General features: G+C 33.4%; 1 protein-coding gene across 1 annotated transcript in view; it reads left to right on the top strand.

The window, feature by feature from the left end:
• EYS (eyes shut homolog) overlaps positions 1–12256 on the top strand; it is a 1986267-nt gene that overhangs the window by 859908 nt on the left and 1114103 nt on the right.

Raw genomic sequence — 12256 nt, 5'->3', positions numbered from 1 at the left:
TATCTCTAGTAAGACACACATAGATGCTAATTTCATATAAGTTCAAGAATATTACTTACATTTAGCATAGGCAAACAATGTTTATTTATTATTATGGCATAGATATTAATTACACATTGCCTAACATGACATTTTTGTTTGATATACACATGCATCAGACATGTGTGTGTACCTGTGTGTGTGTGTGTGTGTGTATTTTAAATCCTTCTTTCTCGTATCTTGTGTTTTGAACATATTTTCTGTTTATTGTACTTTTGTAGATTGATAAAATATAGTAAACATGTTTTTTATACAAATGGAAATTATATAAAACAAAATTATTAAAATGACCGCTACAAGGATTCTCAGGGTTATAACCTAATAATTGCCTGGACTAAGTCATTAATCATAAATTGGACATATATTTCAGATGGATACAGTGTTAAAAATCAGGATTCAATTCATGGAAATACATTTTGTTCAATAAAAAAATTGATTATCAAAATAAACATAAACCTAAAATGTGTATTTTTACAATCTGTTAGTATTTGTTAAATCAAGCATTGTAAGAGCTCTTAGTCCATTTAGTGTTGCTATAACAGAATAACAGAGATTAGAAAAGAGGTTTATTTGGCTTATGCTTCAAGTGGCTGAAAAGCCCAAGAGCATGGCATAGGCATCTGTTTGGCTTCTGATGAGGGTTTCATGCTGCACCATAGGATGGCAGAGATGTGAATGTGGAAGCTGGAATGCAAAAAGGACCAAATAGAAGAGGCACCCTTGCTTTCTGACACCCACTGTACCCAGAACTAATCTTTTCTTGAGAGAACAAATCCAGTCTCATGAGAAAGACTTTTATCTATTTTAAAGGTCTATTCACTGTGTACAGGCACCACCTCCCAACATTGCTGCACTAGGAATTAAGGTTCCAACATGAGTTTTGGTATGGACACCTAAACCATAGCAAGCTCCTTTATAAATATTCCTTTTAGGGAAAAGTTATCCACGGGCTAGCTAGGCTGATTTTTTTTTTTTTTTTTTTTTTTTTTAACGGCGTGAAGCCTGTGGAATTCAGGCTGAAGATGCCTGCTTCTTTTCCTGGCATATTTCCCAGGGATAAGCATAGGCATTCATTATTGCTATAAAGTTATTCAAATTGTATTTAAATAGGAGTCATCTGTCTCCAAAATTATCATTGCTGATTCAATGTGTTTAAAAGCCCCTGAAGATCTGTCAATGGTAATGCCTTGGGATGTGCAGTTTCTATTGGGACTCCAGGCTACACTATGAGAAGTCAGAGCTGGTGCCAAGTCAACACAGTCCTTAGATAGTTTACTTACAAAAGAAAATTCATATGCTAGGATAGGAGGTAGTGCTTTTCAAGTTAAATTGTCAGATTTATTCATGGGTTAAGGGTTAATCCATAATATGTTTATGTAAAATCATAATAAAATTATTATTTGATATTTAAAGAAGAAAATTGAACTTATTGTTCTGAGTTCTATTTTGTGTTCTCTAAATTTAATCAAAAAGAATCATGTCACTCTTAAAAACCTGGTAGAATATTTTGTTGTTGTTATCTTTATATTATTTTTGCTTCAAAGTTTATGCCAATCAGAGTAAAAGTTAATGTCTTCATTCTTGTTGCTGGTTTGTTAATGCTAAGGTTTGTTTGACTTTAATTGGGAAAATTACTCAACTTTATAACTTTGCACCTTAAGGGTATTTATCCTGAGGTCTTACTTGCAAGGAAAACTATTTTATTAAATATTTCAGCCTTTAATGACCTGCAGAATATTCCACATGCTTGCTCTTATAATTATTTTAGAATTATTTTTTCCAATTGAAATTTAATGCTGAATGACATTACACAAATAAACAAAAAAGATAAAGACTGTGCTACCCTTTAAAATTGCCTGTAATTTTTAAAATTGCCAACCTAAAATATTTTGTTGTGTTGTAAGATTCACATATTAATTTTAACTTGGTGAAATGTAAATTTCTTAGATCTTATCTTTGACTGAGGATGATATAGTAAGTGCTGTCAAGTTTGCTTTCATCTCCATCATTGCCAAAATTAAACCAAGGAATGGTCTATTTTCATGAATGCTATATGTTATAAATTCAGTTGATTCATTTCTTTCACAGAAGTTAACATGACTTTTATTTAATTAAAAACCATGTAGAAAAGATTTATTCCAATGACTGACATACAGAGAACTTATAATTTAATTCCCTTCTGTTTTTATTTCTGGAGTTTTAAGTGTTTATTCAAAATATGTGGTGTCATATGTTTCTGTTATTTATTTCTTCAAGTCAGGAGAATTTTTTAAATTATTCTATTTGTCTTATGCAGATTGATACTGAGTCACTCATTCTGCATTCTACTTTGGGTAGCAATATTGCTTACATATTGTATATTACACTTCTTAAAAATTTTCTTTGATGAAATTTTTTGCTTCCTTTTTTAAAATTTTCAACATTTTCAACATTTATTATAGATTAAAGGACACATACACAGGTATGTTATAGGGGTAAATTACTTGATGCTGAGGCTTGAGATCCCAAAAATCCCATCACCCAGGCCATGAGTATAGCACCCAATAAGAGGTTCTTCAGCCCCTTTTCTCCCTTCTGCATCTAGTGATCCCCATTGTCTGTTGTTCCCACCTTTATGATCATGTGTATTCAATGTTTAGCTCCCACTTATATGGAGAACGTAGGGTGTTTGGTTTTCTGTTCTTGTGTTCGGTCATTTAGGATCATGGCTTCCAGCTCCACTCATGTTTCTGCAAAGGGCATAATTTCATTATTTTTTGTGGCTGCATAGTACTCTATGGTGTGGTGTATATGTACCACATTTTCTTTTTTCGATCCGCTGTTGATGGGCACGTAGGTTGATTCTATATCCTTGCTATTGTAACACCACTTAAAACTCTGTCCTTCATGTATTTCACTTTTTTCAGTTTTTATATTTTTGTTCCTTCTCACGTTTTTATTTACTTCTCAAACTTTTATCCAGCTTTTCTGAAATTTTCGTATTTTATTCTCTTTTACTTTTCAATGAGCCTTAGTTTTTCATTATTTTCTTTCATCGTAAATGTAACGCCCACTTAAAAACCCATATTATTATCTTCTGTTTACAGAGTAGTTTATTCCAAGAGTTTGATTTTTTTCAAAGTTCATATAGCTGAACTCATCTTTTTATTGTTACAAAATTAAGTTGACTCAGTGTGTCAGTTTCTAGCATTTTGTATCCCGGCTTTATTGATCTTCGTGGTTGTTACCTAGATATAGCAGAAGACCACTTTCATATCCTAACTCTATTTGCCAGACTCTTGTTTATTGAATTATTTCTGTATCTTTAAGACTATTTTAAATAAGGCGGAACCATTAAATGTCTGGGGAGAGGCAAGCATTAATGCACAGGAACACCCATGAAAGACTATTTTTACTGCATGTGTTGTGGTTGCCAGGGTCTAAGGGTCAAATTACTACACAAGTATGAGTCTATTTAAATATCTTCCTCTACTATTAAATTTTGAGTATTGGACCTCTCCAGGTCAGAGGCGTATCAGATTTATACTTTGTTCATTGCCAATTTTTCTCATATAAACATTTTATTATTTTAAATTATTTTAGAACTAAGACAATAGTACATAATTAAGATAGCTAGTATTCATTTAAAAAAATCTTCCTGATGCAGTAACTAAATTTTGAAAGATAGGTAGATTCTTTGTTTTCTGGCAAGGATAAATTTGTTATGGTAGTTAGCACAGATATCCACACAGAAGAGTTGTATTTTGATGAAGAAAGAAAAAAAAATTACCAAGAAACCCAGATTAGATATAATTTTTTACACTTTGAGTTCAATGGTCTTGTCTAATGTTCTCAGGCACATTTAGAGACACTGAACCTGTTAGGAATTTATTTTCTATGCAACAGATTTGTAAATTTATAAGTTGATTTATATATGGACTCCTTTCAAAGCAAAATAAATCTCATGTTGTCTCAGTTAAATTATATATTTGATATATACAAATATAAAGCTAGTTATAAACCCATTATGTTTATTGCTGTTATATAACTATAAAAATGTTTTAAAGTTCAATGAAAACTATAAGCCTAATTGAATTGTTACCATAAAATGCTAATTTAATGTGATAAACTCTGATGTTGCTACCGTATGACATTGTCTATATCAGTGTCCGCTTGCTTCAGTGTGCCAGTTGAAAATATAATTCTTGAAAATATATAATTCTTCCAAAGCATGTTTTATACTGTAAATCCTTAGTGTGCTATATCGTGATCATAGGTAAGATTATTTAAACAGGAAGGGAAGGGAAGGAAAGGGAAGAAGGGAAGGGAAGGGAAGAAGGGAAGGGAGGAAGGGAAGGGAAAGGAAGGGAAGAAGGGAAGAAGGGAAAGGAGGAAGGAAGGAGGCAGGACGGAAGGAGGGAGGGAGGAAGGAAGTAAGGGAAGGAGGGAGGGAGAAGGAAGGGAAAGAAGGACTTAAGCCTGACTGGAATGTGACTCTGGATAGTAAAATGAATGAACCACTGACATATAGTTAGTCTCCTTATTACTGTGAACAAATACATAGGCAGTATTGCTTTGCATACTGAAATAAAATAAAAGTTAACTATTTCGAGCAAAATAAGTTAGTATTTCTTTTAGATAAACAGTTACTTAGATGTTAGGTGTGTAGTAACATATCATTCTATAACCATACTTCAGGTGATTTATAGAGAAGTGAATGGACATTTTAAACACCTAAACTTATTTTTAGTAATGTATGTTTTAGGCAATCCAAACATTTAAGTGATTGACTTTATATTACTTAATGAAGGAATGCCAGTTTAATAATATGCACATCTGAAGTAGAGAAAAGTTACATGACAAATAATAGATAAGATTTTCAAAGTCTTTGCCATTCCCAAACTATATATGTTATTTAAAATAATTGAAAATATTTTTGTTCAGAAAATATAATACCTGATGATTTCATTTCTAGCTGTAAACTCAGTTGAGTTTTAGGGCTGAGGGAGATTATAGAGATTGCCTTAATCCTAGTTATTATACAGATGACAAGGCAAAGGCCTAAGGAGGTTTGTACTCTGTCAATCATCAAAGCTGAAGTCACAATCAGTGGGAAGGTCAATACCAGAATCCAATGCATTGCTCATTTATTTTTATTACAATATATTTTATTTGAAATATGAAATAATACAAAAGAAAAAAAATATATGGTAAAAAGAGAAGAAATATTTATAGTCAGATATCATGACTATTCTCCTTGCAGTTAGACATCTATTTTGTATTTTATTTCCTGATGCAAAGTTTAAAGACATTAATGACTTTGTTCACTGTAATAATGGCTGCTTTCAGAAATCCATAAGTATTTATTATTAACCATGTGTAACACTTTAATAGCATTTTAATGCATGTAAGTTTTATTAAACTATAAAAGCTATGTTGAAATTATACTAAAATTCAAATTAGACTCACACAGCAGAGGACTACAGAAATAAGCAAAAACATTATACATAACTTTTTAAATCTGTAGATTACACAGAATTTAGGAAATGATTTATGAAACAAAGCACTGAGACACAAAGATAGTTGGTTTGTTTTTAATATGTGAAACCCTGTTCCAGGCATTTTTTTTCTCCATAGTGCTCTCTGCCTTTGCCTTACCGAGTCCTCATCCATCCCCACAACTTTCCCACCCTCCAGCTCCAAATTTCCCTTTAATCTTATATAATTTTTTTTTCCCACACTTGATTCTCCTTGGTCATTATCTCCATATTTTTGAAGTGTTTCATATTCTTGCCCTTATTATTTACTTAAAGTTTATTACTCTTTCTACCTTGAACTGAGCATAATTAATTCACACTAATTATATGTTAAAAGATTAGTAAGCTTTAATATTTGATTTCTGACATTTTCAAGTTTCTTTTTAAAAAGATTGCAGGAAAATCAGTAAAAGTGAATTATTTTAAATTATATATTCTTAGGGACCACAATATCCTATAATATTGTTAAATAAAATATTTGAGATAAGTAATCCATACTGGTATCATATTGAGGAAGGACAGAAGCTATTTTCTTATATGCTTAGATAAAAAACTCCAAAATAAAGACTAAGAGAAGTTAGGTAACTTATGATGGTTACAGGGTAGTGATATTGATTGTACAATAACCATTTTCAACTATCATTAATCAACTTAGCTTTAATTTAATTAGTTTTACAGCTTGGAAAACGATGTTGGTATTTTAACAGCTGTAGTTTAGGTGACATTTTATTAAATAGAGATTATATTTTCAAAAATAAAAGATGGAACATGTAATACTCTAAATTTGTGACTGTTACTTCACAACATGGAGAGATTCAAATTTAAAACATCAACCTATTTTGATTTTTTAATGTAAAGTATTCTTATTAGTAATTATGTCATAATTTTAAAATTATATTTTATCCATCAAATTAGTAGGCCTTTTCCTATATTCACGTTAAGATTTTTTTTACAATTTCATCTGATAATAATGAAATCTTTTTCTGATGACCTCCTAAACTATCACAACCCTTATAATTGCTTACTACATATTTTTCTTTGTTCATGTTTTAAATAAAATTACTAGAATTTCGAATTTCCTTGGGATTTTTTTAAATTATGTATTTTTGTACTTTAGTTCTCCAAATCAGAATTTTTGCAATACTTACAGATATTTCAAATATTATTAACAAATTGAATCAATCTAAAATATAATTTTACTAAATAAATATTATTAAATAATAAATTAGAAATTATTAAAATTTTCATATTTCCAGCTTTTGCATAACTTTTGGAACTGATTTTGAATATAATACCTTACACACCTTTTCCTGTTTAGTCCTGTTATGATTTCTACTTTTCTTTGTCATTCCATAGATAAATAAATAAAAATATATTTTGAGTAGTGAGAATTTATTATAGTTTGCCTTTCAAAATACCTAGCAATAATTTATGATCAAATTATTATTTTTGAAAGGTAAATCTAGATTATTTTCTATATAAAATCAATGTCAGCTATACTAAATGTGATGGTAAACCACAGTTAGTGATCACATGTTCAATCAAAAATTTAAACGAGTAACAGAAAAAGCCTATGCATTCAATATAATAGATTTTATTCTATCAAACACAAATAGTGTTTGCTCAACAGCATCAAGTTCAATTTTAAAAATACATCTGTTTATTCCATTTGGGGATACAATTAAGGTTACTTTATTACCATATGTAGAAAATAAAATGAGACTACTCGTTTAATTCACCAAGTGAATTTACATTAGAGTATTTGATTTACACATAAAACTTACACTGAAAATTGGCAGTTGCTGTATTTTTTAGGCAACTAATTGATTTCAAAATAAGATTAAAATTTTAAAAATTTAATTTCATGGTTCATCTAATTATTTATTATATAACTTAATTCAGCAAATATTTCTTGGAAAACTATGTACAAAAAAAAATTGCAGCTGGAATTTGAAAATTGAGAAATCATAGCTGTACCTATATTTCCTTCAGAAGTTCTTATAAATAGATTTTAGCAGAAGAAAATATGTATGTGATAAATTTTAATAGGATGATTGTGTCCATTCAAAATTACAAATTAGTTTTAGTCTCCAATCACAAATATGTGAATTTTTTATGTATATTAAAATATATTTGTGACTATTTCACAGAAAATATAAATACACAGATACATTCAAGTTCCTTTCCTTTGATGAAGTAGAAATAATTTTCTATGGTTTAAAACACCTTTATCAAACATACGTTGCTTTAGTATGTCATCAGATTCCAAAAGCCAAAGAGGAGCGTATACGATCCATAGGATCAAACATGACTAATTAATTACAATTCTGTATTTCTTGAAACCAAAAGGAAAAATGAAGGAAAAAAAAGTAGACAGTTTAACCATATTAAAGAGAGTTGTGGCACTAACAATTATGGATTTATGATAGTTTGTTTGGCATAATTACCAGATAGTTAATGAGTTTGGTGGTTTTCTGTGGCAAGACAAACAGTAAGAAATGGTTCACCATTTAAATTTTGGTAAGAATAAAAGTGAATTGTTACATGTCACACTTCTTTTAATTTACTAAACAGAGTGTGAAAAGAAGTAAATATTGATGTCCAGTTCTACTATCTTTACTGTTAATTCCTATCAAAGTTAATCTTTAATAATACTAAACAAGTTATACCAAGTATACTGAATTTTCTAGAGAAAGAGTTCAAACTATTTTAACTGATAAATATCAAATGGCTGTCTCAATGCAAAATTTGATGCCTTTAATAAATAACAAGTTTATTGTAATAACTTACATACCTCCAGATAATTTTGATTGTAGGTGTGGCCCATCTGGACCAGCCACTGCAAAGACACTGGCTGCAGTAGGTGAGGCACAGCCAGGGTTACACTCCATGGAGCAGGCAGGAACCACGCCCCCTTCCAAGTTGGTTGGGTGAGAGCCCTACCCTCCCGGGCGCAGCTGCAGCCACCCAGCCATGGCTGTGAACCCAGGCATCCCTGTGCTCTGGGGGCCCTGGAAAGCCCACCCCATGGCCCCACAGTCTTGGAAGTGCCTGCTCTTGCTGCCTGGACTCTTCCCCACTCCTGGCACCTGCTCTAATTTTGGAGCAAGGTTGAGGCCAAGCCCAGGCACTGTCAGGACCGGCCAGGTGTGCCCATGCTTGGGGTGATGCTGACATGCCAGCCCTCTGCCGCCCTGGCCCCCTCCAGACTTTGGGCACTGACAAACGCAAGAAGGAGGCCAAGGGGATGCTGAGGGTAACTCCCTGTGGACCCGCAGACGCCCCTCCACAAGAACAGCCTGAGTGCCTTGGACAACATGATTGATGATGGTGGGAGGCAGACAGGCTCCTGGGCAGAAAGGGGTGAGTCCCCACTGATGCCTCACCTTCAAGCCAGGGAAGGCGTGAAGCATGGGGCCAGGCTGTCAGTTCTAGGTGGAGTCTACTGTGGGATTTAGAACTCATGGTGCTTTTTCCAGACCCAACCATGGCCAATCAGCACACATTTCCTCCCTTCTAAACCCATAAACCATCCACCCGCCACACACACCTTCAGTCCCCCTACTCAGCCAGACTCAGAGAGACATCTGGATGACCAGTTGTGGAAAGGAGCTACCCAGTTTGAGTCTCCTTGACTTGTAGGGTCAACCTGCCTATGAAAAGGAGCTACCCACTCCAGATTTCCTCTCTGCAGAGAGCTGGAAAGGAGCTACCCACTCTGGGTCTCCTGGGATAACCTGCCTGCAGAAAGCAACTACCCACTTCGGGCCTCCTAAGAGCTGTTCTACTGATCAATGAAGCTCCTTTCCAAGCTTCTGAGGACCACATGGCATCTCCAAGCTTCTGGGAACCACTGCATTCCCCTCGTCCAGATGTGGGTGCCTGCAGTGGGAGCTACGTGCAGTACCTCTGGTCCAGTTGTAGCCTTGCATGGAGCCGGCACCTGTGCCAGCACCTGGAGCTGCCCGTCTCACCACAGCAGCTGGTGTCTTCACAGCAGCCACTTCAGAGGGCTTGTGGCTGCCATCAGTTTAGCCAAATAATTGTGGCAAATCAGTCTAGTCTCAGCAGATTTTCACTAAGAGATAGATGATAAATGATAGATGATTAGACACATAGATAGATGATACATAAAATCTCTTTACATGAAGCAAATTGGCAAATAACTGATTTTAACCAGGGAACTCACTGGTAACCTTCATCTTGAGATAGTTGGTTATTAATTAATAGAGAATAAACAGAGAAGGGATGAGTTAAAAATAACTTATCTGCATATTTTAATTTTGCACTAACACTTTAGGTAAATTAGTAGTGTGAAAAGATGAAATATGAATGAAGAAGTATCAATTTAAAAGAATTTTATAAATTAGGATAATATAAAATTAAGTTTATTTTGTTTTTATTTTGGAGGCAGTTTGTTAGCCATCTTACAGTATTTATTTATAGGTCTGCTTCATTTGATAAGAGAAGATTAACAGGAAAGAGCAAAGGTACTGGAACATAAAGAATTACACACTCAAAAACCTTGTTTAGTTACCGTTTATGAAACTCAGAAATTTGTTATAACTCGGCCGGACGCGGTGGCTCACTCCTGTAATCCCAGCACTTTAGGGAAGCCGAGGCGGATGGATCATGAGGTCAGGAGTTAGAGACCATCCTGGCTAACACAGAGGTGTTAGTCACAGAGGTGAAACCTCATCTCTACTAAAAATAAAAAAAATTAGCCAGGCATGGTGGTGGGCACCTGTAGTCCCAGCTACTCAGGAGGCTGAGGCAGGAGAACGGCGTGAACCCGGGAGGAGGAGCTTGCAGTGAGCCAAGATCGCGCTACTGCACTCCAGGCTGGGCGACAGATTGAGACTCCATTTCAAAAAAAAAAAAAGAAATTTGTTATAACTCTCATAACAAATTAGTCTCCTCATTTATTCAATAGCATGGTCTACAGCCAACTTAATCAGAGTGTGGCAGGGGACTTCATGAGATAGGCAAAGATAAATTGGCAAAGATTAACTTGTTTGGAGAATCTCTCCTCAGCAACTAGTTAAGACGGGTATGGTACATTTCTTTCTACCATTTCCACTTCCTTCTTTCTCCTCATGAAGCCTGGCTTGCCAATTTATGTCATAGGTGATTATGAAATAATTAGAATAAAATTATCATATCATTTTGTCTTTTCTTTGTACTCTTTTATCTCTTTGATATAATTCTGACACATCTATTAGCCTTTTCACTTTAAATAAAAGAATTTTAATAAAATACATTAAAAAGGATTTAAAAACACATAATGGCCAAATAGGTATAGAATGTTCAATTAATCAACAAAGGTAGAAATTTACAGAGTCAGTTATCATCAACCCAGAGTATATAACAATTTCAACAGCTTTTTCTTCTTTTAAAAAATTACTGGGTATATACCCAAAGGTCTATAAATCATGCTGCTATAAAGACACATGCACACGTATGTTTATTGCGGCACTATTCACAATAGCAAAGACTTGGAACCAACCCAAATGTCCAACAATGATAGACTGGATTAAGAAAATGTGGCACATATACACCATGGAATACTATGCAGCCATAAAAAATGATGAGTTCATGTCCTTTGCAGGGACAGGGATGAAATTGGAAATCATCATTCTCAGTAAACTATCGCAAGGACAAAAAACCAAACACCGCATGTTCTCACTCATAGGTGGGAATTGAACAATGAGAACACATGGACACAGGAAGGGGAACATCACACTCTGGGGACTGTTGTGGGGTCGGGGGATGGGGGAGGGATAGCATTAGGAGATATACCTAACGCTAAATGACGAGTTGATGGGTGCAGCACACCAGCATGGCACAAGTATACATATGTAACTAACCTGCACATTGTGCACATGTACCCTAAAACTTAAAGTATAAGAATAATAAAATTTAAAAAAAAGTTGATACAAAAAATGTTAAATTATATGTAACTTTGGATGTGAAACATTCCACACCTTTTATAATCTGTACAGTAAATTATTTGAATGAATTGATAAGAATACATTTTTTCTGTGTATATAGTTTAGCAATTCTTCTTAGAATGATATGGTTTTTAATCTGTATTTGAGTTATCAGTGGTGAGAAAAATATAAACACTTATTTTTTCTTCAAAAGTGTATCTTTGTTAAATTAATTTTAGTGCTTAATGCTTGTCCTATATAAAAAAATTACATTTGCCTTCTGCAAATTTACATGTGCTATTTTTCAACTTATGACTGGCCCTAAAATGATGATTTTTTTAAAACATTCGGATGTTTTCTGTGTGTTGCCCTTTTGAAAGTAAGGATGTATTTCCCAGAACTATAAAGTTATAAAAATTGAAGTAGAATTAGTTAAAAGAAACGATTAGATAAACTTCTCATTATTTAGAAAGACAGTTTATTCAGATGAGAGGGGCGTAAAAAATAGTAATTTTGAACACTAATAAATACTTTATTGTGCTTAATGTGTGCTTCTATTATAGCAGATTAATCTGACTTGTGCAATTGTAGAAAAAATATTCAAAATTCGGATCCTTTTGTTCATTATTTTCAAAAATGTAACCCATGCTTGCAGCTAGGTTTTCAAATTTTAGCTACACTTCATAAGTCATATTCACACTGAAAACAAAAAAACTTTCTATCAGTATGATTATTTTTATTTTTTAAGTAAAAAAGTAAAAAAGCTAATGT

The sequence above is a fragment of the Pongo abelii genome, chromosome 5 (assembly GCF_028885655.2).
Source record: "Pongo abelii isolate AG06213 chromosome 5, NHGRI_mPonAbe1-v2.0_pri, whole genome shotgun sequence".
Lineage (NCBI taxonomy): Eukaryota > Metazoa > Chordata > Mammalia > Primates > Hominidae > Pongo > Pongo abelii.
Note: the sequence above shows the minus strand (reverse complement) of the source record. Positions and strands in the feature narration are given on the sequence as shown.